This window comes from Pygoscelis adeliae, unplaced genomic scaffold, assembly GCF_000699105.1.
Source record: "Pygoscelis adeliae isolate BGI_AS28 unplaced genomic scaffold, ASM69910v1 Scaffold14, whole genome shotgun sequence".
Lineage (NCBI taxonomy): Eukaryota > Metazoa > Chordata > Aves > Sphenisciformes > Spheniscidae > Pygoscelis > Pygoscelis adeliae.
In genome coordinates, this window is record NW_008825109.1 from 21,511,520 (window position 1) to 21,515,516 (window position 3,997).

Genomic DNA, 3,997 nt, shown 5'->3' on the forward strand with positions numbered 1-3,997 from the left:
TTGGGTTTTCAAGTTACATGAATTAATAGCAGCTTCTGCAGCCGATCTATGGTAAATTGTTAAAGAGTGAGGTGAAGTTCTACTTGGTCAAATTAGAATAACCTACTTGCATATTTTAACTTCATAATTCTTAGTTATTAAATCCCACCTGTTGGGCAAAAAAACCTTTTCTACACAAAAAACCCCACGTTGACAGCTGTGTTTTAAATCTGCCCCTACGCTCGTTCCCTGTACTTGAAGCTTTTCTGTGGCTCCTGGCCGGTGCCGCAGCCGCCTTACTGCCCCGGATGGGTCTGCTCGGGGAGGTACAGCTGGTCGTGCCGGTGGCTGAGAGCGGGCAGACGCCGTGGAAATTGTGTCTGGTGTGAAAATAATCAAATTGTGCTGTAAGGGGCAGCGCGAGCAACGTGGTTTTAAATATCCCTGTAACTTTGAACTTGATTAAAAACTTTAACAGAGGGCAGCGGGAGGCTTGTGCACGTGGCGGAGGCTGGATCTTGGCTGTCCGCGCCAGGCTGGGGAGCGTCCTGGGACGAGTCCCCCCCCATCCAAAACAGGCCCGCAAGGTGCTCTAACGCTGAACAGCGACGTTCTGACGTGTCAGGTGCTACACACTTACCCTGGGGGGTTTTTTGTCTTTACCTTAGAAGCAGAACCACTCTGGGCAGGGTAAAGAAAAGTAAATTCATCGGTTCAAGCAAAAAGAGTTTTGGAGTCGGATAAATTTTCAACGTTTATGGAAAGACAAATGTCCTAAACGTTCCCAGCTGGAGATGGCTGGAAAAATGCTGGTGCGGCAGCATCAGCCACGTAAGCACGCAGCGTCTGAGCTTCCCTTCCCAGGCCTGCTCAGGTGTTGAAATAACCCCACGTGCAGCCTCTGTGCTGTAGGATACACCCTGGAGGCGCGTCCTAGCGTAGAGCACCAGCAGGACTCCACCCAAGCATGTCTTCAGGAGAGCTGCGCTGCTGTGAAAGTTGAGAGCAAGCTGCGGCCTCGGAGATGGTTTGGGTCTCGGAGGCGTGCACAAACCTTCCTCCGGCGACGGCAGGCCGGGCGCTCTGCAGCGAAGGGTCTGGAGAAGCTCCCGGTCTGCCGTGTGGATGCGGGATGAGTGGTTCATCCTGTGCGTGACCCTGGGTCGCCTCCGCGTGTGCAGCCACCGCACAGCACGCGGAGAGGCATTTTTCATCTGGACGCAGCTCCTGTACCTGCTGTGCCCGGTGAGGAGGTGCCTCGGGAGGAGGTGGTGACCGAAGGAGGGTGCTGGGAAAGGGCTGAAGCCTGAAAAGGGGACGCTGCCCTGGAGAAGGGCAGGGGGGCTCTGGGGGGAAGGTGAGCACAGGGGGAAGGTGGGGCCACCCCTTGGGTCTGTGCTCGGCCGCTTTCGAGGGCTGATCTCAAACGCCACCTTAGCTTCGTGTTTAATGACTGGTGAAAACTATTAGAGACGCTGAATGTGAAACGGTAATTGATACCTGGGGCATTAATCAAAGCTTAATGCGGTGACAAGAGCTACTTTTATAATTCAACTGCGCAAAGCGCGTTTCTCATTTCGGTGGGTTCTTGCTGATGCCCGTTGGCAGCGGCGCAGGCGGGTGTGTGCGCTCGCAGTGTCTTGGTGGTGAACTGCCACGCTCAGTCACGGGCCTCTTCGTGCCAAACGCTTCCTGGTACAGTGAGGGAAGAGCCCGAGACTCCTCGGTGGAGTTGGCTTTGCAGGTCTCTTGCTCAAACCCAGCCAGCGCAGGTACAAGACCACGTCCTTGGTTGTTTTCCATGATGAGAATTCAATGCCTCCGAAGCAGTTACTTGCTTTGGAAAAAAATAAGCAAGTCTTACGCTCCCTGTTGCATGACTTAGTCCTCTTGGTTTAAGTTCCTCTCTACAATTCCACTTTACACTGTCGTTTTGGCTGCTGGCGGTGCGTGGATCACAGGCTCTGGTGCTGGGTTTTGCCGTTTGTTCTCCCCTCCTGACTGCAGGTGTGTTTTGTCTTTACCTTAAAAGCGGGATCAGGATCTGCGTTGGTAGAGCTTCAGCCACAGAAAGCGCCTTTCCCGCGGCACTGCCTGCTGTGTCCCACCTCCGTCCCAGGAGCTGGACTCTGTGCCTGCGTTTCTGACCGTGTCTCTATCTTTGCTGGCTGCCCCGGGTGCCTATAGCACCTGGAGAAGCAGCACATTGCACCCACGTTGCATGTTTGCCCACTAATTACTTTCAGCAACAGGTCCCCGCCGTGTTGTTTCCCATCCAAGTGGTTTTTCAGCAAGGCCTTGGCGCTGTTTTGTTCTCCAAAGAGCAGAGAAATAATTTATTCGCATCTGCTGGTTAATAAATGATGCTGAGATATCAGGTAACCCAAATATCACCCTCGGTGTATTGTGCGTCCTGTGGCTTAGGGGGAGCGCTCAGTAACCTCACTTTATTTCCTCGCAGCACCTTTGTCATTATAAAGCTTTCTGGATGGAGCTGAAGCCGGACTTTGCCCTGCAGACCGCTCCCCCCGCCAGGATAGTTGGTGTTTCAGCCAAACCCGCGAGTACGAGTTGGCTCCAAGCGTTGGGTTGCAGGAGAGGACATCGTCCTTTGGATGAGGTACCTGGGGTCATCTTCTACCACCAGCGCTATCCCAAGGGGTGCGGATGTCTTTGTCTCACCATCACCAAGAATTTCAGCCCTTCTCCTTCGGGGATGCTCCATCCCTGGGTGCCCTTTCGGGAACATCTCAGCCACGGTCCGGCAGCTGCAACACATCTCTCTGGGCGTACTGCCGGGTGGAGCAGCACCTAACCAGAAGGGCCCCTTCCCTGCCTTTCGGCGCCGAGTTTCTGGGCTCTCTCTGCAGTTCCGAGCTCTCCATCACGTTCTCCGGGGGAGGTAAGTCTCTGGGGCCTCCCCTCCTTCCCCCCTGTCCCGAGAAAGGAGCCCTGAGCCGCCTGTCCCACCCAGGAAAGCTCCCCACAGGCAGCGGGGTCTCCGCAGGGACATCCCTGAGGCCACGTGTGCGTTGCCACTTGTAGGTCTGTCTCCTCGGCCCCCTCCCAGACCGTCCCCGTGCCTCGCGTCACGCGCCAGAGCTGGGGAGACGGACGCTTTCGCTGGGTTTGCGCTGTGCTGTGCTCAGCGCCATGTTGGCTTCACACAGAGGGTTTCCCTCCGTTTCTGAATCCCTCCGTAGTGAGACTCGAGAAATTGCCCATCTCTTTGCCGCCGACCTCCTCCCTCCTGCTTTGCACAGCTGTTCCCGGGATAATGTTTCCCTTACAACGTGCCCAGCCCTCTCGGGTGGAAGGAGAAGGGTTGAAAGCAATGCCTTTTGTCCTGTTCACTGTGGTGTTTTCAGACCCACGGCTTTTTCTGTGTAAAACAGCACTGGGGGGGGTGAAGGGCGCAGCGGGGTTTCTGCGGGACTGCGGCCGCCCCCCGCACCAGCCACCTTTGCCTTCCCTTTGGGAGAAGTTTTTCAGCTGGCCGTTGTAACTTTGAAGCGCATGGAAACACTATGAGCTGAGATCCCAAACGTAGTTGACATTTCCTTTTGCTAATTTAGGAGAGAGTCTCTCGGGTTGAAGCATCGCAAACGTATTTTCCTCTAAAACTTTCCTAGCAGAAGCAGGGGAGCCCCTGGGGCCTGACCACCACCACCGGAGCAGATGCGCCTCGGCCGAGGCCCCGTACGCCGCCCCAGCTGCAGGGTCCCTCTGCCAGCCCCGGAAAAGCGCCCGAGCCAAAGGAGCAGTCGGCGTCTCCCGTTGGCTTTCGCCGGGCAGAGCGGGAGCTGGTGGGGTAACGGCCGGACGAGGCGACAGCCCGCTCCGCCGCGGGGACGGGCCGGAGAGGTGAGTGTGTCCACGTGAAAACACCCACTGCGCATCGCTGACTGCTCCCCGTGCCGCACAAAATGCAGCCGAAGTCTGCGGCGGTTAATTCTGCTGCTGTGAAGCTCCCAGGTCAGTCAGATTACTTGTATCTTGAAGTATTTTGTTGAACCAG